General features: G+C 46.5%; 1 long non-coding RNA gene across 4 annotated transcripts; it reads left to right on the top strand.

The window, feature by feature from the left end:
• The first annotated feature begins 1,729 nt into the window (after nt 1-1,729).
• LOC120966302 (uncharacterized) lies at nt 1,730-6,945 on the top strand. Of its 4 annotated transcripts, none has more exons than XR_012187437.1 (3): nt 1,739-3,763; nt 3,888-4,160; nt 6,382-6,945. It is a non-coding gene; the product is annotated as an uncharacterized lncRNA (long non-coding RNA). The 4 variants fall into 4 exon arrangements; XR_012187436.1 differs by having other exon boundaries at nt 6,379-6,919; XR_005759764.3 differs by lacking the exon at nt 6,382-6,945 and adding an exon at nt 4,942-5,215.
• Nucleotides 6,946-24,031: the final 17,086 nt, after the last annotated feature.

Here is a 24,031-nt window from a genome sequence, read left to right as displayed (position 1 = left end):
TGTACTGGCAACATGTTTAATGTGCATAATAAAATGTTTTCAGGTGTATATGAAAAATGTACAATGTGTATGAAAAAAAATAGAAATTAAAGCATATATGTGAAAACATGTTAACCTTGTATATTTGAAAGTGTACAATACATATACAAAAATATTCCTATTGTATATGAAAACATGTAGAATATGTACAAAAAAATGAGACATCAAACATATATTCAAAAACAATAAACATGTATTTGAAAGTGTCCAGTATATATACAAAAATGTTCCTACTTATGTGAATAATATAAGATGTATATGAAAGGTAGACATGTGTTGAAGAAAAGGAAAAAGAAAAAACCCGATGAAAACAGAGAAAAAAACACAAAGAAAAGAAAAGAAAAGGGAAAGGGAAACATAAATGAAAAACAAAAAAGAAATAGAAAAAACAAGAAACCGATGCAAAACTGTGGAATACAGTGGAAAGCGAATAAAATAGATGAAAACCAAGAGACGGACAAAGGAAACCTAATTAATAAATAATAAGAAAAAAAACCATAAAACCAATGCAAAACAATGGAACACTGTGCAAACCAAAGAAACCCGTTGAAAATAGAGAAAGAAACAAGAAAATCAAATAAAATCGGACCAGTCCAGCCAATGTGCATGAAAGAAGACAAAAACATAATGCAGTAGCTGAGCATCCGAGCGAGAAACTGCACTAATGGCCAGCGCATAAGTGCGGGCACCAGAGGCCGGCTAGAGCTACATCTTGCAATATGCGAGATATAGATAAACCGAGAAGCCTAAGCCGGTAGTACATTTTTTGGGGTGCTCGTATAGGGCGTCTTCAGTGTCGGAACTACTCCCTGGCGCTCACGCGCACCCATTAGTGGGGCGGCCCAAGTAGAAGCGCAAGCGATCGACTGTTCTAGTCGCTGGATCGCATTTGATCTCTCACGGTTAACTAGTTGACCGTTCAACCGTAGATTCTTGAAATATAAAACAAAAAGGGTAAAACATAAATAAAAATGATAAAAAATTTGTGAATTAAAAAATGTTCATGATTTTTTTTAAAAAACACCGATTTGAAAAGAGGTCATTGTATTTGAAAAAAATTCATCAATTTCGAAAAAAGTTCATCAACTTGGAAAAAAGTTCATCAAATTTGAAAAAACCTCATCAGTTTTGACAAAAAATCATTGATTTTGAAAAAAAGTTCATTCAAATTTGGAAAAAGGTCATAAAAATGAATTTTTTTCATCAATTTTGAATAAAAGTTCAAAGAGATTTAAAAACTTTCATTGAATTTAAAAAAATCAAGTTTGAAGAAAGTTCATTTATTTGAAAAAGAAGTTCATTGAATTTGGAAATTTCGTGCATTTTGAAAAAAATAAAGGAAAACATGAGAAACTAAAGTGAATGGAAATAATTTGAAAGATCAAAGGAACGAAACAAAAAAAGAAGAAGATAACGATCAAACAAAAAACCGGTCTAGAAAATAGTAAAAGGAAAAAAGAAAAAAAAACTGGCTAGCAAGCTTCTAGAAGCTTCCCACAACCGAGAGAGGGGGAGTCTTGTGGTGCGTTTTGGGCCGGCCCATTTAGAACGAGAGGAAGAGAGGGGCGGGGGTGGGGCATCCCTATTTATCGCGTTCAGCGAGTCGAGCGTTTCGACTCGCCGAGGCCAGCGAGCATATGGGCCGGCCCATGTGCATGGGTAAGCCCTGCATGCTTCCTATTTCGTTCCTTTTCACATTTTTTGGCTTTCTTTTTTTACTTTTGTTTATACTATGAAATATTCCAAATACATATATACATCTCTACTCCTAATAGAGGAGTCCGTACATCCTTTCATTCGTTCGCTCACCCCCTCACTCCCTTACCTCCACCAGATCCCATCCCCACTGATTTTTTATCTCCCATGAAAAACCGGTACGCATCAAACCAGGGAGAAAAAACCCACGCTTTTCTAATCAAATCCAATTTTTTTATCTCCCCTAAAAAACGGTAGGCATCAACCCAGGAAGAAAAAACCTACGCTTTCCTAATCAAATCAATATATACTTCCACATTTTCCTAATCAAATCAAATCCGATTGATATATTGATTAGATTAGGAAACAAAACTTCTCTCCATTGATTAGTACAATCAAATCAAATCAAATCGAACCAACGCAGTATCTCCCATCGATTTTCTTCACGATCGCCCCCTTGTCCCGCACGAAAACACCTGGCCCATGCATGACCCGCAAAAAAAACAGAGAACCAATCCACCTTGCCTCCCATCCTCGCTTCTCCTATCGACCTATCCCTAGGGCGAACTGCTCCTCCGCCTCCGCCGCCGCCTACGCTGTGGGGAGAGGCCGCTGCTATGAATGCGCAAGAGGACGAAGGGGGCAAGGCAGCTCCAACGACAACCGCGGTCGCTGCTGATTCAGGGCTTCAGGGCCGCGCATGGTGTCGTCTCCGCCACCGTACATGCGTGGAGATGAGGCGGTGACTCGTGCTGCGGAGGGTTGGCGTGTACGAGCTCGTCGTTGGGAGGAGGTGGGCGGCCGAGGGCGTATACGGGCATAAGGAGCAGTTGCAGCCATAGATCGAGATGGTGCTACCTCTCTGGAACCATGCTCTCAGGTAAGCCTATGTAAATGCCCCTTAGGACGATAGTAAGATCTCCTTATGTGTGGACAAGGCGTGGCTTGGGGATCTGCTGATGTTCTCCAGGCCAAGACGGTGTTGTATAGTACTCCATTCTGATGCTACCGGACATGAGTTGACTGTTGCAAAAAATCACCGTTCTGATGCTATAATGGCGAGAATTTGGTATTCGTGTGCCTCTCCTAATTTCTGAAGAGTATGATTATCGTTGCCTCTAAAAGGACAGATCACAAAAAATCAGCCCAAATTATGCATCAGGGACAAAATATAGTACCTTGGCCTCTTACAGAACATGGCGTCAAGCATTGAGGCAGCCGCATGACCAAGACGAGTTTTTGAGACTTAGAAGGTGTCAAGGGCGCCGGCCTGTCCACTCGAAGAGCGGACCGAAGGCATCCTTTATGATTCCTTACAGTGAGATCTTTTATGATTCTTCTCCATGTTTTCAATCTCAGTTGCATGGGCCAGATCCTTTATGATTTTATTGTGTATGCTCCAATATAAGCAGAAGCACTCTTGTTTTCACATGATATTTTCCTAGTTTTTCTATACACACACTAATTAAAAAACTCGATTTTGTATCTCACTTCCTGTTATGATGAAACGACACCACACTTTCTATACTTTCTGGAGCGTGCAACACTTTCACATTGGAATGGAACACATTTTTCTCAAATATCCGCATGTTCAGCACTTGATGATTTTTGCTTAGCAAATTGCAAAGCATAAGATAAAGAGGCAGAGTTACAATCATAATGACCTTCAGAGTTTACTTTATCCAAAACTACCAAAGTTTACTTTATCTCTCTAGAATACAGTAGTCCTTGCAAGGATTGAGCTGGCGAAAGGCGAGCCTACTAACTCATACATCAGCCATATAGGACACTGGAGCTTATTTTTGGTGTTACTGTGTACACAATAACAGTTGACAGTTTATCACTTCTCACTGGTAACCTGCAAGAATAGTTTTTATATGAAAATTATATGATTTTGCACATGTCTAATGCATCTATTTTTTTGGCACATGGGCACAGCGGTAGGAATTATCCCCAGATTGCGCCTCAGCTTGGGAATCCATCGGGGATGCTACCGGTGCAAGCTAGGGACCTAGCGGCGGGGTACCTCGTGAGTTTTGGGTTCAAAATCAATTTTTCAGGAGTTTTTGTAGGGATGGTGTGTGCGGCACTTAATATTTGTCTTTGTGTCTTGTTTGTGCACTCCATAATCATATTGTCCACACATAATGAAGGAAAGAACACATGCTGAAGTACAAAGGAAGGAAAGAACCGCAACGGCGATGTCGGTTGCTTTGTTGATTCACTCGTGCCGCTAGGAGAAGCTACAGGGGAAGTACATACGTGGCATTGAAGATAACGACGGTTGGGAGTAGGCAGCGCAGGGGGTTGCTGGGGAACAGGAGGGGCAACTTTCGGAGGAACCACTGCGGTGATGCGAGCTCCCTCTCGCCAGCATCCTCGACATTGCTTGCTTGCCCACGTCACTAGAAAGAACGCGCGGACAGGTGACAGGTTTTACTAATCTTTCTATCAGTTTGTCTGCTCCTTACATGCTTCATACATGTTGGTCGATCCTGAAACTGCAATATCAAGTTGCATTGTGTTTCTCTCCGCATTTCAGATTGATACACTTGAACCTACGGTTGCCAATCTCGCATGTGTTCCTTTCTTGATGCTACTAGACTAGATTTGTTATGTGCATCAATGCTGAGGCTATGATGGCATTCTGCAATAGACTCTGAAAGAGAGATAAGAGCAAGATCATTGTTGCTTGTAGCGGCGCCGTCTTATGCATTGGCTAAATTATTAGTAGCGCTTCTCACAAATTGTTAGAACAATTGCGTGTGTTTGTGCCGGAGGCTGCTGTGTCTCGATTGACAAGCGTGGTTTACAGGAGATAGATGTGGCCGCTTTGTTTTATCCTTTCAAGGCAACTCCTGCAAATTCAACTACAGACTCAAGTATATATGCTTGTTTCTTTGCTTGCTACGTAGACTGTAATTATTTTAACAGGAGTAATATGATAGTATGTGGTAACTGGCCATCACTTCAGTGCCTGATTTAGTAACATCATGACTTCTTTTCATATATGCTTGGTACTTGAATATATGGTCTCCTAAACAATAGTGCACACCTAACATATCAGGTGGTTGTCAGTCTTAGAGTTAAGTGAGTACTTCCTCGGACTGTACAACGTACATCATGAAAAAAATACTACTGGGCCTCATATTTGTTTGGTCAAATGAACTCTTCCATCCCTTGATCATGTTTTTAACCTTGTAGCAGAAGAACAAAGATGCCTCGCAAGTACAACTGGAGAAAGAAAAACTATTGGAGTTCTTTTTTTAGATGAAATCTATTGGAGTTGTGTCAGCATAGAGAGATAGTTTTTTTCCTATATGGGCAGGGAAAATATACCACTTTGTTTTTGTGCAAAGTGAGGTCTGTTAAGGAGACACGAATACGGTCAGGGAGGAAAGAAGTGGAAGGGAGAATCTAGGAATGAAAATTATACGTCATCGTGTTTAACTAACATTTTTTATTAATATAATTATTTAATCAATATGTTAATATATTTTTAGTCTGTGTCAACCCACGGAAATTGGTCGGTAGTTACAAATCATAATCATATGAAGCGAGCTTGATACAATCTAAATATGTCTATTTTATGTGGTGCAAAGCTTGAATGGAGGCATTATTGTTTGTGGTTAGAGAAATGTTTTATTTTCCGTAGTCGAATAACACAAATTTTGACATTGCACTATGTGCATCTTTCAATATTTGTAGTACATGCCATCTCTCATGAATGGTGAGAACCAGTTAATTTGAGAACCAAACATACAATATGTCATTTCTTGTATTACAGGAGTACCATTTCATGTATTTACTAAAGTTTAAGAAAGATGGTTCACAATGGTAAGCTGAGATGACCGACTTTTGAACTGACAATAATGCTAGAGCAAGGCGAATGAAGAGAATGCTAAACAATAAACTAAGAATAGAGCGAAAGCTCAACTAACTAATCACTAAAAACTGAAAAGAATCTTTCAAATCACTAAAAAGCTATAATATGTGAAAGTACAAGATTCTAAATAGTCACTGGGCACGGTGGCAAGCATGAAGGTGGAGGGGACAATTAGGGTCGGGGGGGGGGGGGGGGAGGAAGATGTCACTTTGTAGGTAGACACGATGGTTGCTAAGGGGGAATTGAATGGGAGACAGTCGCATTTGTCGCTACATGAATGAAAAGATCTCTTCATATTCGACACACATATTCTAAATTATTTGATCACTTTGTTATTCCATTATTCTATGGCAACACACGGGCACTGAGAAGCCGTGGTGGAGAGAGACTGTGATGGCGTGGGGCGGGTAAGTTGGGGGAATGAGATGTGGGTGTGAGCGATGTGTTGTGAAGTGTGTTGTTGAGGGAAATATGCCCTAGAGGCAATAATAAAGTTGTTATTTTATATTTCCTTATTCATGATAAAGGTTTATTATTCATGCTAAAATTGTATTGATCAGAAATTTAAATATATGTATGAATACATAAACAAATATCGTGTCCGTAGTAAGCCTCTACTATACTAGCTCGTTGATCAAAGATGGTTATGGTTTGTGATACATCTCCATCGTATCTATTTTTCCAAACTCTTTTGCCCTTGTTTTGGACTCTAATTTGCATGATTTGAATGGAACTAACCGGACTGGTGCTGTTTTCAGCAGAATTGACATCACTACTGCAGGATGCTGCTAACGTGACACTACGATCAGAGACCCTTCGACGAAACTGTGTGCGACGCAATAATCGCAAATGGTGGTGTAAAAAACCGTTAAAAAGGTGCAAAACGTTTGCGATGGAGGATGCATCAAACACGGTTCAGATTTTAGTTGCGTGTGATGCAGGGCATACGGTTCAGTTCAATTAACTGTTTGAGATGAGGAGGAACAAAAGAAACGGGCAGCCAGATGAAGGTGTGTGCGATGTACATCATACAGTTCACTCGGATGAACTATTTGTGATTAGGCAACACAAAAAAAACGGTCAGCCAGATCAAGGTGTGTGCGATATACGACATGCGGTTCACTTGGATGAACTGTTTGCATTGAGACAAGAGGACAGAAATGGTTCAACTTAAACAACATGTGTGTGATACGCAGCAAACATGTCTGTAATCGGAAACATGTGCGAAGACCGATAACAACACAGGCGATTACATCTAACAAGCCGTTTGTGTTGTGAGCAAACGATTGCTGGTATACAATTGAGAGTGATTGATGAAAACATCACCGACGGGTTCCATTGTTTAGTCCGTGTGCGATGTGATTTTCTTTGTCCGCACAACATCTACGCTCTGTCTACAAAGCATCAACATATATACTTAAAAAGACAGCATTGCATAACCAAATTAAGCATACAATTACACAAGTGACTACACACATAACATTTCCACACACCAAAGTAAGCAATTACATGCATACTAAAGTAGGAGAAACGAGGATCTAATCATCTACTTATTGTTGCGACGACGCTTGCCATTGCTCTGCTTCCGGCTGGATCCCTAGCCGTTTTGGGGAAGGAGGCACTTCCTCATGTCAACAATCCGCCTGTACATGTCGTAGCTCGTGTACGCCTCCTTGGCCGCGCACACGACGTGAGCTTTGTCGAGTTTCTCCATCCAGGCCGAGTGCCAGGCACGCTTGTCCTTGTTGCACGAATCCTTCATGTCTCTGTAGTAGGGGTCGATGATGGCCTCGGCGAGGTGAACCAGTGAGTCCTTCTCATGCTCCTTGCTGCCCCAGATCTTGTATTGGCCTGGATGTCGACAAGATTCCGGCACGCGATGCCCGAATTCTCGAGCACCTTTACATCGTTGGTGATATCCACCGCAGCGATCATGTAGTGGGGGCTGTTGACAAACCTGGCGAAACGCTCGCAAGGCCTTGTGGCCAGGCAGTAGTGGTAGACGAGGACGTGGTGGCACATGCACATCTGGGCGACGGCGACCTTGGGACGAGACCCGACACGAGCGCGGGTGTACTCAAGGTCGAACCCGACCACCTTGGACTTCTCCTAGGCAAGCAACAGCTCCATGATGTGGATGGAGTGATCCACCTAGACCGGGTCATTGGTGTACACCACCAAGAGGTCCATGAACCTTCTGTGGGTGTCCACCACGGCACACATGGTGAACTGCTGCTCGTCGTCGGCAGCCGCTCGGAGCGCCATTGGAGCCGCGCAGGATACCCTCTAAGAATTTCTCGTGGTGGGTGTGCTTCTTGCAATGGTGGGGCGCGATCGAAAGGTTGAAGAGCCAGGGTTAAATGGCCGCTGTAATAAATGGGGGCCGGCCGGCCTGTAATCGTCACGGCGTTCATAGCGGAGGATTCCAGTGCATGCTTGACAACACCGCACCGCACGCGTGGGCTCGAAGAGGCGCCAAATGTATCGTCGGTGAGCCTGTTCCCGTGCTACCGCATTGTTTACTGCGCAAGCTTCCCGCCCGGCTAGTTTGGCCATGCGTCGACTAGAAGAGGGACAAATCGTGGGCGTTTATTGGCAAAAAGCTTTGTAAAAACGAAGTGTGTGGAATGACTTCGGTTATAAGTTTACCCGTGGGTGATGAGGTCAAAGTTACGCAGAAGGGTGATGATCGACACTCAAGTGCGATAATTAATTCTGCGCTCTGCAGGGCACACGGTGGAAGAAACCAACTGTGTGCAATAATGTCGAAGATCGCAGTCGAGTTAGCTATACAGATCGTGTGCTGTGAGATCGACAAGGTAAACAGATTCGAGAATGGTTAATAAAATCTAAGACCATTGCATATTAAGGTCAAAATAGTGCTACCAATATACGAGTCTCATACGATGCCATTTCAACGATTGTACCACAAAAGCTCGAAATATTACAAGGTTCAAATTCCAGAGTTATATGGCTCAAATTCAAAGATTACAAGGTTCAAACTGATATTATAAATGAAATTCAGCTCATCAGCTGCAAACACTCGCGCTGATCCGCTGAACATGGATATCAGAGAGGTTCAAACTAATATTACCACTTCTAAGTCTAGTTTCGAAACCTCACAATTTTTGCAAGGGGGTCAGCCACTGAGAAGTCAAGTCTGGGGTTGACACGATGACTTCTGATTACTCTGTCATCCGAAGTTCCAAAATGAAATTCAGCATTTTTGGAGCCTATTCCATTCTGCCGCAGGCGTCGGCGCTGATGAACAAACCATTCATTTTTGCGAAATAAATGTAGGGCAAACCTCATTTCCTTCAGCACCCTTGCTCTGAGAACAAAGAACCTGGCGAATATAATCTCCGGTAAGGTCCCTCGGTAGGGGTTCAATGTAATTTCTGAGAGATGCAGATCTAGGCATTCGATGTGATTGTTATATTGTATCACATTATCCACCACTGGGCCTAATCTTATCTGCAAAAGAAGAAAACGTGTTAGTGCCTACATGCAGTTTTGAACATCACTACAGGCCTATTTGGTTTGCAGGATTTGTAAAATGCACTAATATGCCATCTTCGATCTGACATGATTAACATGGGCATTTTATTACATTCTAGAAAAATGTAGCCTTCTTCACAAGAGGTTGGAGTGGATGAAAAGTTCCCTAAGAAAACTAGTACAGATGAATCCAAAGGAGAAATGCTTATTGATTGTAACCATATGGATCAAGCAACCAATATGGGGGGGCATGTATGTACTGAAATCCTCCAAAAGAATCCTTCAGAAATCATAGTACATTGTCATTGTAAACTTGGAAAAAGGTGTCACAAATTGAACTCCCTTATGGTTAACATTTAATAGGAAAGGAACATCACCTCGATATATAGCTTCTCTAGGCACGGAAAGCATCTTAGGAAACTGACAACTTGCTCCAGGTTGGGGCCGATAGATTGTAGTGCCAAGACCTTCACTGTGCGCAGTTTCGGGGTCAAGCTTGTCAGAATCATTTTCTGAATGACAGACGAACAAACATCTTCAAAATTAGAAATAATGTTAATTTGTAGAAGGAGAGGTAGAAGGCGGCTGTTGTACCTGAACGGGTGTGGATCCAATAACAAGTTCGGAGTATTTGTCAGAAGAGTAGCCCACCACTGTCAACTTCGGCGCGGAAATGACATTGATTCTTGTTGGACCTTCTTGATCAACTACAAGTAATCTCTCAAGTGCAGGTGTGTCCTCAATGACCATACCGTGGTACACAACTTGTGATGTCTTTCTGCCGCACCAGCAACACACATAAATAGTCCAGAGAGTCATGGAGGTGATGTGGAAGGTACTCAACCCATTGATCACCGGAAGATGAAGGTACTCGAATGCAGTACAGCCACGGAGCAGGCACTCCATGTCACCGTTTGAGAGGCAGACGACGATGAGCTCGAGGTGCTTCAGTCGTGGTAGAATAAGAGCGGGCGCGTCATTAAGGGGGGGATGGCAGTTCCTGAACTTGGGGATGCGCAGCATGGGCGCGAGGTGGAGTGCGGACATTGGCAGTGACCACATATGCCCATCATCAAAAGTGAGCTCCTTGAGCTGATCTAGGGCGGGGGATCAGAACCAGTCGTCAAGCTTGGCTCGGTCCTTGCCGTTGGAACAGAACTTGCCCATTCTAGAGCCTCTGGTTGGGCCAAGGTGACTGCCGAGGATCTTTGTGACAGCCTGGATTTTTCCTTCTCTCTTTTTACCGGACTTGCCTTCTCTCTCTTTCCAGACTTGGTTTTCATCGTGGTTTTTGCCCTGATTTGATTTGGATTTTTGGATCAATTCAAATGGACTTGTCACTTGGGCATACCCTTGGCTTTCACCCAAGTGACCTATCTACCTTATTCCTCCCACAAATTCCCAAAATAATAAAATGAATATTTTTCCTAAAAGGAAAATATTCATTTTTTCTCTTAAGCTCATTTCAGAACTTTGTGCTGCAAAGCAACCTCAATTTTTCTTTCTCAGAAAAATCTGAGATAATTCCTAAATATTCTTAGGACCATGTCACATCTTCCCATGCAAAAATATTGCAGCACTTTTTGTAATATTTTTGCTGTAGAAAATCTTTTCACTTCTGGACCAGAAATGCACTTTGTACAACAAGTGCATTTTTCCTTGAGCTTTTGGCCTTGAGATTTCTTGAGCTTAAAGACCTTCCTAAGAAACCCTAAACCCCAGGAGATTAGCCCTAATGGCCTTCTAGAAGGTGGCGAAACTTGGCGACCAAGTTTCTGACCAGAAACTTGCCAGCTTGGTGGAGTCGCGTCTGGTCGACCTGGGTATGATCCATCACCTCTCCTAGACGTAGCACTGCACGGTCGAGCTCGTAGACAAGGTTTGGCCGCTCCTGGCCGTCGTTTTGGCCATGCCAGCTTGGTGGCCACCCGAGGACGCGACGCCTGGCAGCGTCTCGACGCGCTCTGGCTGGCGCTTTGCGTTCTGTTTCGCGCGTGTGCATGCAAGCGCTCGCCTCCGACTGCCGCAACGTGCCACAACCCATGACCCCTCCCTGGCGCTCGCCGACGCCGGAGCCTCCACAACAAGCCTGGTCAAGTCGCAGCCAAAATGGCACAGTGCGCGCGTGTGCTTGTCCCCATATCAAACCGCCTCCTGTGCTCGTCCGTGAGCGTGGGCGAGCGCCGGCGTTGAAGCTGCACCTTGTCCCCTTGCATTGGAGCCTCTCGTCGACGTTCGCCGCGTGTCTAGAGCGCTCCGGCGGCGACACATCCCCCCCTCTGCTCCGGCTATATAAAGCCACCCCGCCTCCCTTGCTAGCCACGCACCACTCCACACCACCTCCATGAACACGTAGACGAGCAGAAGCCCGGTCGGGCAGGCCTCTGGCCGTCGCCCCGACCCGAGGACTCCGGCGATCCCCGCAGGCCAGCTGCCGCTCTCCAGGGCCTCTCGAGCTCGAGCAGCTGCTTGGGCAGGGCCTTGGTGGTCTGCTGGAGCTGCCTGGACCCCGCCAAGCCCTCGGAGCTGCCTCTAGCCATCGTCTTCCACCTCTCCGGCGAACCCCGTCCGCCACTGAAGCTTGCGAGCTCGACTGCGACTAGCTCCATCCACCTTTCGCCAAGCCACGGGTACGGGCAGGTGCGCCGCGAGCCCCGCTTCCGATCTGTCCCTCTAGCCTAGCCCCAAACCCCCTCGTCGTCGGCATGAGCTCCCGCGAAGCACCGCCTCCCCTCTGATCTCGATCCCCTTCCCTCTCTCCTGACTGGTGGGGCCTAGTGTCAGCCTCACCACTCGCGCCCGAAGCGGTACGAGTGGAGGCGCACTCCCACTTTACGCCTTCGACGTCACCCCCCAGGATTTTCTATTTATTCAAATTTAATTCAGAAATTTGACTAAACTTTGACCAGCCACCATTTCTAAACCATAAGTCTAAATGAATTGATTCTTTTTTGCATTGTCTTTGTTACAGAAAGCTCTAGCAGCACACCAAAAGGTGGATTTTTCCTTGCTGTCTAGAATTTCTGGTGATTTTCAGAATGTGTTTTGACATTTATTTTTGTGGTTTTAAAATATTTTCAGAAGGAGGATCTTGCCTTGAAGCTAACCAGGAGGAGTGTGACCCTCCTCTGCACTAAGGCAAGCCACATCATCATTTGGATGGTGTTATTTCAATATCTATGAGTTTCTACTTGAATATGAGTCTTTATTTGCATTTAAAATTTGATAAATTAATATGGTTAATTGCTAGTTGTTTTATGATGCTTGATATGCTTGTTTTAGCTTCTGGTTGAGTTCATAGAATTGTTTGGCTAAGTAGAGTAAGATTTTGCACTAGATATTTTGTTATGGAAAGTTATGGTAGCTACTTTTGCTACTAATAGTTTTCAACTAAATGATGAACTAATAAAAATGTTGTTTGTAGATAAAAATGAGTTATAACCAGAGAAGTTTCTGATCTTAGTATTGCAAGATAGTTATGTTGCTTGTTTTGATCCATGCTTAAGAGTTGGTTGCTCTATGTGACGAGCAGTTGCATGATTTCCGGTATGATGCCATGTTAGAGTAATAAAAAGTTTTTCTGAAAGTTATTACTTGATTAAGTTCAACCTGAATATGATGTTGATCACATCATGGTGCCACTGAATCGGGTTTTTAATTTAGTGCAACCACATTTACCTAATGGGAAGGTCTTGATCCGGTCCTTTGTCGTGGCTCTCACCGGTGCCTCCTGCGAGGGAAGGTTATGGGCGTGCATACCCTGGCCCGGTAGGCAGACATAACCTTGTGTGCTCGTTTTGTTTGTATGGTACCTTGTCCCCGTTTGGGACCGTTTTGCCATGACGGTGGCCGTTGGTGTCTTTGGTAGACACGGGGCCACCCAAGACCTAGCCCTGAGAGGGAGATGGTCGGAGTGGCCGGGGAGAGTGCATGGCAAAGGGAGGGTTTCGTCGGAATACTTTGGCCCACCCGAATGGGAGTCAGAGGCCAGGTATTCCGTAGTGTGGGTAAAGTGCGCTACCTCTGCAGAGTGTATTTAATCTATCGATAGCCGCACCCTCGGTTATGGGCAAGACTCGGGAGTAAGTCACACCATGGATCAACTTTTATAATTAATCTTGCAAACTAGTAATTGTTGTGATGCATTGTTTCGTGGTGAACCTTGAACACTCGAGGTGTTCATGAGTGATTGGTTTCAGGTGTGACCCCGGTGTGGTCACCGTTTGGTTACGAGGTAACCGTCTGGTAAGCGAGTCCGTGTGACTCGGTGCGCTGTTTGGTTGCTTTGCATAGCTTTGCATTTGTAGTAATTTCTTGCATTAATTTAACTTGATTAATTATCATGATATTGTCTGTCATCGTGCTTATGTTTGTTGTGAGCTTGCAAGTACATTCAATGTACTGACCTGGCGTGTCATGCCAGCTTTCAGGCAAGTTGATTCGCATCGGAGCGCATCTCGTGTCTAGGCCGTGTCCACGTCGGTGTCCCTGTGCCATGGAGTTCTGCTACGTCGTTCTTCCACTGCCGCGTAGTTTCGTGTGATCGAGGCCCCAACTATGTTCATTAAATAATGTACATACTATCCAGCAGCACCGTGTGTGCCGCTTGGCCTCGAATCTCGATGTAATATCAGACCTTTGTACCACGCTAGTATCAATAAAGTGGTTATTTCTGTACCATGTTGTTGTGTATTGCCAGAAGACTTGATCTCTGGGCTGGCAATGCAGGGTAAACCGGCTGCTCTGAGCCGGGGTGCCACAACGCTTGGTATCAGAGCCGCGCTAATTGTAGGACACGCTAGACCGGTAGTGCGTTAGTAAAACGGTAGATAGTTTCGTTTGAGTGCCGGTAGACATAGGAATTGGTTGTTGCATTGCATGCATGACTTATTGTTGTTATTACTAACCATATGGTTTGTGAGTGTAGATGGCACCAGTACCGATCTTGTACCATCCTGAGCCAGCTCCGTGCACATCGTCGCACCTGCTTCAGAACGTGTGGCGACGGCTCTATCCAGAGGGTGCTGATCCAGAGTATCGGGTGTATCGCGAGCATCTAGCCGGTGCATTGTATGAGTATTATGCTGAGGTCACTCTACACCACAGTTCCCATCCGGCGCTTACACTCGTTCGTCTAAGGGTGGTCTTGCTTATGCGCCATCTCAGGCGGTTCAGTTTGCTGCTATCGAGGCTCTTGTAGACTTGCGCTACAATGAGGCTCGCATGCACACCCACCCTGGACTTTTCTTCTATCCATCTCTGCACGAGAATGGCGTATCCGCTTTCCTTTGATTAATCTGGCGTGCGATCGTCCCACTAGCGACCTTGCACACTACATCACCGCTAGCTATCTCCTTAACTACGAGTTAGCTCAGGAGCTCTCACGCGTTCGCGCCGCTCTCACTACTGCTCGTATAAGGAACCCTCTTCCCTCTGTCATCTACACTTCTGCTCCTTCCACCTCCGTTCCTACGACGACCTCGCAGGGTACCGTTAACCCTTTGACGGTGAACCCTCGCAGCGCTCCTGCTGCATGGCCTTCTCTTGTCGCTACTCCTGCCGCTCCTATGCTTAGATCCCATCCCCCGCCTGCCCCTGAGGGAGAGCCCTCAAGGCAGCGCCAGCGCACCTCTCTTCCCCCGGAGATCTCTACTATCAGTTCAGGATCTGGGTCCGGCTCAGGAGACGAGCCTGCAGCAGCACCATCCGAGCAGTAGATCGTTAGAGTATCGTGGTAGTCATGAGCATGATGTATGGCTGTAATCGCACTTGTCATGATGCATAGTTTCATGTACGAGGGTAGTAGACCCATTGCGATGTTTATTTTCATGTTGGGACTATGTATAATTATGTTGGACTCTTTTTCGACTTGGTTTTATTCGCTGCTTTCTTTCGGGATTTGTCATTGGTTTTCCCCCATTTGGCAATTTTCTCATCATGGTTGCTATGTATTGGGAAAACGAAAAATAGGATGCCGCGTGGAGGCAGCAGCAGTCAAGCTGGTGAGGATGTCCCTGTCCGTCGTTCGGCAAGGCAGGCAGGACATTCCCCTGAACCATACTAGCCACCTCCGCCTCCACCGCCACAACCGCCTTCCACCGAGCAAATCCTGCGAATGTGTGAAGAAAGAAGGAGCAACGATCTGCTGGAAATACTGAAAAGTGTACAAGTTATGGTTGGGCAGAATGGAAACCAGAATGGCCATCATTCCAAGCTATCAGATTTTCAGCGAACCAAGCCTCCCAGTTTCAGCCATGCTACTGATCCTTTGGACGCCGACGACTGGCTAAGGACTATTGAAAGAAAACTGGAAATTGCTCGCATAGACGACGGAGACAAGGTTCCCTTTGCAACGCATTATCTCGAAGGAGCTGCCGCTATATGGTGGGATAGTGCCAAAGCAATATGGCCTGCCGACGAGGAAATTACTTGGACAAAATTCAAGGATCATTTCCGCAAATATCATATTCCCACCGGAGTCATGAAGATCAAGCAACGCGAATTTCTCGCTCTCACTCAAGGCAGCATGACCGTCGCCGAGTATCTGAATAAATTCAACCATCTGGCCTGCTATTCTCTCCACGATGTGGCCACAGAAGAGCGGAAGATCGACTGATTCCTTGGAGGCCTACATCAACATCTCCGGTGCACTCTCAGTATGTTTGATTTCCCGGACTTCCTGACTCTGGTGAACAAGGCCCTCATCGCCGAGAGGGAACACAAGCTCCTGCATGACAGCAAGCCAGCTGCTAATGACCACAAGCGCAAATTCGAGCCCAAGAAGGATATGCAACCAGTGCAAAAGGCTCGTACATGGCAACAGACTCAGGTGGAGTACAAACCCAATTGGCAGCAGAACGTCAACAAGACTACTACACAAGTCAAGAATGTCGTGACCAGCCCGGTGCGCGACGATTGCCAGCGCAACAATTCGTGCTTCAGCTGTGGTCAAACCGGACACTACGCCCGACAGTGTACCAAGAACACCAAGCACGTCGCTCCATTTCAGCCGCAAGTCAACTACATGGAGCAGTATTCCGCCCCTGGTATAATCCAAGGGCAAGTTCATCACATCTCCGCAGACGAAGCCCAAGAGGACCCGGAAGTCGTCATTGGTATGTTTCTCGTTAACGACATACCCGCCGTAATTTTATTTGACTCTGGGGCTTCCCACTCTTTTATTGCGTGGAGTTTTGCTTCCCAAAACAAATTTTTCTTGCTCGATTTTGGGAAAACACATGCTGGTACAATCCCCGGGATCCCTCCTCAGAAGCAATCTCGTCTGCCGAAATTTGGAGATTGACATCAAGGGCGTCAAGTTTCCAACATCGTTGATAATCATCGATTCCAACAAATTGGATGTCATTCTGGGCATGAATTGCTTAACCCAATACCAAGTCTGCATCAGCTGTGCGACCAGAGAAGTTACCGTGAAAAATATGGAAGGTCGCACTACCAGTTTTTATGCCCACAAGCGCATCCCCACGAAGGATATGGTTTTCGCAGCCGTGACAGAAGAGGTGGAATTAATCCCAGTGGTCAGTGAGTATCCAGATGTATTTCCTGAAGAATTGCCCGGCATGCCACCAGACCGGGAATTGGAGTTCGCTATTGACCTAGTGCCTGGAACCACCCTGATACATAAGAAATATTATCGGATGCCCTCCTCAGAATTGGTGGAATTGAAGAAACAACTGGATGAGATGCCGCAAAAAGGATACATTCGTCCAAGCTCTTCCCCATGGGGATCACCAGCAATCTTCGTGGACAAAAAGGATGGCAGTCTACGAATGTGTGTAGACTACCGACAGCTGAATGATGTCACCATTAAAAACAAGTATCCACTGCCGAGGATTGACGATCTGTTTGATCAACTCAGTGGGGCCAAAGTATTCTCAAAGATTGATTTAAGGATGGGATATCATCAACTCAAGATTAAGAAGGAAGATATTCCTAAGACCGCGTTCACCACTCGGTACGGTCTTTACGAATACACTGTTATGTCCTTCGGCCTCACCAACGCTCCTGCATTCTTTATGCATATGATGAACAAGGTGTTTATGGACTTCTAGGACAAGTTTGTGGTGGTGTTCATTGATGACATCCTCATTTACTCCAAAAGCAAGGACGAACATAAGGAACATCTTCGCGCAGTTCTGCAACGGCTTCGCGATCATCAACTGTATGCCAAATTCAGCAAATGTGAGTTTTGGCTCCAGCAAGTGGGATTCCTCAGACATATCCTCTCGGCAGAAGGAATCTCGGTGGACCCAAGCAAGGTAAAAGATGTACTTGATTGGTCCGCACCCACCACCGTCTCAGAAATTCGGAGTTTCCTTGGACTGGCCGGATATTATCGCCGTTTTATCGAAGGATTTTCCAAGATCGCCAAGCCAATGACTGAGCTCCTCAAGAAGGACAAGAAGTTTGTATGGACTGAAGACTGCGAACGGAGCTTCAGTGCGTTAAAAACCAGACTGACATCGACACCTGTATTAACTCTTCTAGATATCTACCGCAGTTTCGATGTTTACTGCGACGCCTCCAGAAAAGGACTGGGGTGTGTACTCATGCAAGATGGCAAAGTGGTGGCCTATGCATCTCGCCAACTGCGACAACATGAAGGAAACTATCCTACTCATGATTTGGAATTGGCCGCAGTGGTGCACGCTTTGAAAATCTGGAGACATTATCTGATTGCAAAGAAGTGCCAGATATTCACCGACCATAAAAGTCTCAAGTATATATTCACCCAGCCCGACTTGAACCTTCGACAGCGAAGATGGCTCGAGTTGGTTAAGGACTACGATCTCGGAATAAATTATCACCCGGGCAAAGCTAATGTGGTGGCTGACGCCCTCAGCCGCAAACCAGCCAACCTCAATGCCCTAATGGATTCCTTGCCTCCAGAGCTCTATGAAGAAATCATGCAACTAAATCAGGTAATCACTGACGCCCATCTTACCAATATATTGGAAGTTGCTCCTACTCTCGAAGAAGAAATCCGCAGAGCTCAAGCGGATGATAAGGTGTTACGGATATATGTTCAGAAGCTGCACCAAGGGCAAGCACCGGATTTCACTATGGATCAGCAAGGTTCGCTAAGGTTCTGAGGAAGACTTTGCGTACCCAACCAAGACAGTCGGAAGAAGAAAATATTGGCGGAAGCACATGAAGCACCATACTCAATTCATCCCGGTGGTACCAAGATGTATGAAGATCTTCGTCAGATATTTTGGTGGGATGGAATGAAGAAAGACATCGCGTATTTTGTGGCCGGCTGCAATATTTGCAATAAGGTAAAGGCGGAACACCAAAAACCCGCCGGACTCCTCCAGCCTCTGCCGGTATCCCAATGGAAATGGGACGATATTTGCATGGATTTCATCACCGGATTACCAAGGTCTCATCGAGGAAACGACACGATATGGGTCATAGTGGACACTCTAACCAAGGTGGCACACTTCCTACCCATCCGGACCACATACCGTGCAAATCAACTTGCACAGCTGTATGTATCAAGAATCGTCAGTCTGCATGGAGTACCCAAGACTATCACCTCCGACAGGGGATCCCTATTCACATCCGCATTTTGGTCCCGACTTCATCAAGCCTTGGGGACCGCTCTGAAGTACAGCACGGCTTACCATCCTCAGACAGATGGACAGACTGAGCGAGTAAATCAAATAATCGAAGATATGCTCCGGGCATGTACATTGGCCCAAGGAACCAAGTGGGAAGACTGTCTGCCCTACGCCGAGTTTTCCTACAACAACAGTTTCCAGGCCAGCTTAAAGATGTCACCCTATGAAGCCCTGTATGGCCGGAAATGCCGCACCCCATTAAATTGGTCTCAAACCGGAGATAGCCGTATTTTCGGGACTAATTTAATGCTCGAAGCAGAGAAGCAAGTCAAGGAAATCCGAGACAGACTGCAACTGGCCAAATCCCGACAGAAGAGCTACTATGATGCCAAACATCGTCAGATCAGCTTCGAACCCGGAGAACGTATATCTCTGAGTCACCCCTATGAAAGGAGTCAAGAGGTTTCAGACCCGAGGAAAATTGGCACCCAGATATATCGGTCCATTCCCCGTCATGGCCAGAGTCGGAACAGTTGCCTACCAGTTGGAATTGCCACCAGAATTGTTAGAAGTACACAACGTGTTTCACATCTCACAGCTAAGAAGATGCATCTCGCCACCGGAGAAAGGGACTGATATGTCAGAGATAGAATTGGCTAAGGATTTGACTTATGAGGAAAAGCCAATTAGAATATTGGATCAGACAAAAAGGGTCACTCGCAGCAAAGAGATAAGATTTTACAAGGTTCAGTGGGAGCATCACACCGAAGAAGAAGCAACCTGGGAAAGAGAGGAATTTTTAAGGTCTGCATACCCAGAATGGCTTTCCCAAGCAACCGAATCGCGAGGACGAGATTCATCCTAAGTGGGGGAGGTTTGTGACAGCCTGGATTTTGCCTTCTCTCTCTTTCCAGACTTGGTTTTCATCGTGGTTTTTGCCCTGATTTGATTTGGATTTTTGGATCAATTCAAATGGACTTGTCACTTGGGCATATCCTTGGCTTTCACCCAAGTGACCTATCTACCTTATTCCTCCCACAAATTCCCAAAATAATAAAATGAATATTTTTCCTAAAAGGAAAATATTCATTTTTTCTCTTAAGCTCATTTCAGAACTTTGTGCTGCAAAGCAACCTCAATTTTTCTTTCTCAGAAAAATCTGAGATAATTCCTAAATATTCTTAGGACCATGTCACATCTTCCCATGCAAAAATATTGCAGCACTTTTTGTAATATTTTTGCTGTAGAAAATCTTTTCACTTCTGGACCAGAAATGCACTTTGTACAACAAGTGCATTTTTCCTTGAGCTTTTGGCCTTGAGATTTCTTGAGTTTAAAGACCTTCCTAAGAAACCCTAAACCCCAGGAGATTAGCCCTAATGGCCTTCTAGAAGGTGGCGAAACTTGGTGACCAAGTTTCTGACCAGAAACTTGCCAGCTTGGTGGAGTCGCGTCTGGTCGGCCTGGGTATGATCCATCACCTCTCCTAGACGTAGCACTGCACGGTCGAGCTCGTAGACAAGGTTTGGCCGCTCCTGGCCGTCGTTTTGGCCATGCCAGCTTGGTGACCGTGCGAGGACACGGCGCCTGGCAGCATCTCGACGCGCTCTGGCTGGCGCTTTGCGTTCTGTTTCGCGCGTGTGCATGCAAGCGCTCGCCTCCGACTGCCGCAACGTGCCACAACCCTCGACCCATCACCCATGACCCCTCCCTGGAGCTCGCCGACGCCGGAGCCGCCGCAGCAAGCCCGGTCAAGTCACGGCCAAAACGGCACAGTGCGCGCGTGTGCTTGTCCCCATCTCAAACCGCCTCTTGTGCTCGTCCGCGAGCGTGGGCAAGCGCCGGCGTTGACGCTGCACCCTGTCCCCTCGCATTGGAGCCTCTCGTCGATGTTCGCCGCGTGTCCAGAGCGCTCCGGCAGCGACACGTCCCCCCCTCTGCTCCGGCTATATAAAGCCACCCCGCCTCCCTTGCTAGCCACGCACCACTCCACACCACCTCCACGGACACGTAGACGAGCAGAAGCCCGGTCGGGCAGGCCTCTGGCCGTCGCCCCGACCCGAGGACTCCGGCGATCCCCGCAGGCCAACTGCCGCTCTCCAGGGCCTCTCGAGCTCAAGCAGCTGCTTGGGCAGGGGCTTGGTGGTCTGCTGGAGCTGCCTGGACCCCGCCAAGCCCTCGGAGCTGCCTCTAGCCATCGTCTTCCACCTCTTCGGCGAACCCCATCCGCCACCGAAGCTTGCGAGCTCGACTGCGACCAGCTCCGTCCACCTTTCGCCAAGCCACGGGTACGGGCAGGTGCGTCACGAGCCCCGCTTCCGATCTATCCCTCTAGCCTAGCCCCAAACTGTCAGGACCGGATTTTCGGGATATTAATTTCCCAGAAAATGGCCTTTGTGCTCACCAGCCCCAGGATTACTGTTAGCTGATGAGGCACCAACTTGATACAAGAATTCCAAGCAAAGTACAAAATATGTAGTACAAGACCATTGTGGCCTATGAGTACAACACTCGGTTTCTAGTGGTTGATGGCGGAAGCGGTTTGTGGTTCATCTGCGTCTATGGGACTCCATTTCCCACAAGAATAGCTGACCAGGATAACTCCTATCTTCGCGAGGCTGCTATCATCATTGCGTAGGTTCCGGGGCTGTCATCGCAATGCTCTCTCCACGCAAGCAATCTGGCCAAGACAATAGCCTGGGACAAGCCAGTGAGTACGTTTGAATGTACTCGCAAACATCAAGAACACGGGTATAATATAACAAGGGGTAATCATGCTCTGAAAAAACTTTATGATGATAACGTCTGTCACGAAATAAACGAAATCCGTGATGCACGCATGCAGGTAAAATATGAACATGCAATACGGGAGTAGAAATAGAATGCACTGATCGAGTGTCTGAAATGACTCCTCGAAAGGGTGCAAATGAATTAACAATGCCGCAGTCGGGCGTCTGAGCGACACCACATAAAGGGCTTATAAAGAATAATTAAATAACAAGCATGCCGCAGTCGGGCGTCTGAGCGACACCACATAAAGGGCTTATAAAGAATAATTAAATAACAAGCATGCCGCAGTCGGGCGTCTGAGCGACAGCACATAAAGGGCTTATAAAGAATAATTAAATAACAAGCATGCCGCAGTCGGGCGTCTGAGCGACACCACATAAAGGGCTTATAAAGAATAATTAAATAACAAGCATGCCGCAGTCGGGTGTCTGAGCGACACCACATAAAGGGCTTATAAAGAATAATTAAATAACAAGCATGCCGCAGTCGGGCGTCTGAGCGACACCACATAAAGGGCTTATATAAGAATAATCATAGTGAATATCCAGGAGGTAGAACCGTCCCAGGGATACTCAATAATTCAAATAATGTAAATGGTTAGTCCATAATAATAAAAAACATAATCCTCATATGTCATAGGTCATAATCAAAGTTCTAGTCTAGCCGTTTCTCCATCCGAAGACCGTCACTAGATTCTAGTTTAGCCGTTTCTCCATCCGAATACCGTCACTATGATCCAGTTTAGCCGTTTCTCCATCCGAAAACCGTCACCAGACCCATCTCAGACTGTAGTCCTTACCCATGGACATGGCTATCCGAATAGATATAACCTCTGCAGAGGGTGTACTCTTTACCCATGAGTAACGGATTTATTTAGTCCATCGGGACTAATTCCGCCTATGGCCTTTTAATTGAAAACACGCCTGACCTGCACACACCAGCTTAACTTACCGATGTCTGGAATCACCCACGACACCTGTCAAGCAAAACTCTAAGTGGGGAGGCTACAACCTCGACGTAGCATGGGATCAAATTTATATCGCGCGCTCTAAGGGGTGCCCCCCTCTCGGTCCCAACCGGAAACACCCATGCCCCCGGACCAGGTGGCATGCCTACCGGATGCATCCGGTATCTTCCACCATGGCCTCTCTGTACGGTGTGTGCCTTGGTAAGGGGTTGACAACTTACTGAACCGTACCCTACCTGCGGCAGGGACAAGTGGTAGTACAAAACAAGTAGGGGAAGTTACTGAACAGGACTCGACCTACGGCCGACTCAGGAGGTCCAAATATTCTCCGAATGATTAGCACAACCAATATATTTCCATTAGCAGACAGAATCACCGCTCATCAAACCTCATCATGCCATACCGGACACACTCGTCTCGACGAGGAATTAGGGACAAGCTCGTGTCTACCCAAGACCATGACTTTCCCGGCTTCCTGCCGGTATGCATGAAAAGCTCGCGAGGATGATCACTATCACCAGCATATCCATTTCTAACAGTAAAGCATCTCCAATATGCACTCATGCGTGTGACTGTATCGTTACATAGAAATAACGCATGCTCCAAGTCAAGGTGGTGTTGTAACTGTATCAAAACACCTCACAAAAATATTATGCCAGAGTTCAGAATGCTTGCCTTCAAGAGTATGCAAGGGGGTGCACTTTTTGAAAGTTTCTTCTCTGTCCATTTCCTATTTTAAAAATATATTCAAATAACAAATATTTCAAAAACAGTACAAAAATTTATCCCAAATATTTTTGAAATAAATCTTAAAATAAACTAGATGAAATTTGAGAGAGGTAGGAAAAAGAATCAACTCATTTGGGGTTTTATTTTAAAAGATATAGCCAGTCAAAGTTTGGTCAAAGTTCTGTTTTTAATAAAACCAGAAAAAGAAAACGTTTCGGAGGGGCTTACGCTTTCTGTTTAGCGAAGACGTACCTTGCGAAATACGCCTCAACTTAAAACACACGTCGGCGGGGGCTGGGTCACTGACAGTGGGTCCAGGGGGCCCACTGGTCAGGTTTGACTATTCCCCCTCTCCCTCCTCTTCCTCTGCCCGAACGGGGGTGGGACTCCGGCGATCGCCGTCGACGAACGGCGGCTCCTCGAGGGCACCTGAGGGCAGGGATGGACCCGCCAGACCGGGGCGATCCTCCCGGTGGTCGTTGGGTCGACGGTGGTGGAAGGAGTCGCCGGCGGCGAGCTCCGCGGCGGAGGGGGCTTCGGGTGGTTTGGGGGTTTCAAGCCACGGTGGTCCTTGGTCGAGTTTGAGAGGCTGGGCGGTTCCGAGAGGTCGAGGGGAGTCGAGTGGTGGTGCTAGCTGAGCTGGGGAGGCCCTGATGGTGACTCGCGGGACCGGAGGGCGGCGGCGGCCGAACCTGCCGGAGATGGGGGAGAGGGCCTCTTCCGGTCAATCCGCGGCTAGGGGAGCACTAGGGGGACAGCCTGAGGTCGCCTGAGGGCTTGAACGAGTTTGGGGGCCCCTTATATAGGCGCTCGAGGTCGGTCCCGCGGCGGCCGTGGATAAGA

This window comes from Aegilops tauschii, chromosome 6 (assembly GCF_002575655.3).
Source record: "Aegilops tauschii subsp. strangulata cultivar AL8/78 chromosome 6, Aet v6.0, whole genome shotgun sequence".
Lineage (NCBI taxonomy): Eukaryota > Viridiplantae > Streptophyta > Magnoliopsida > Poales > Poaceae > Aegilops > Aegilops tauschii.
This window is presented reverse-complemented; position numbering and strand designations above follow the sequence as displayed.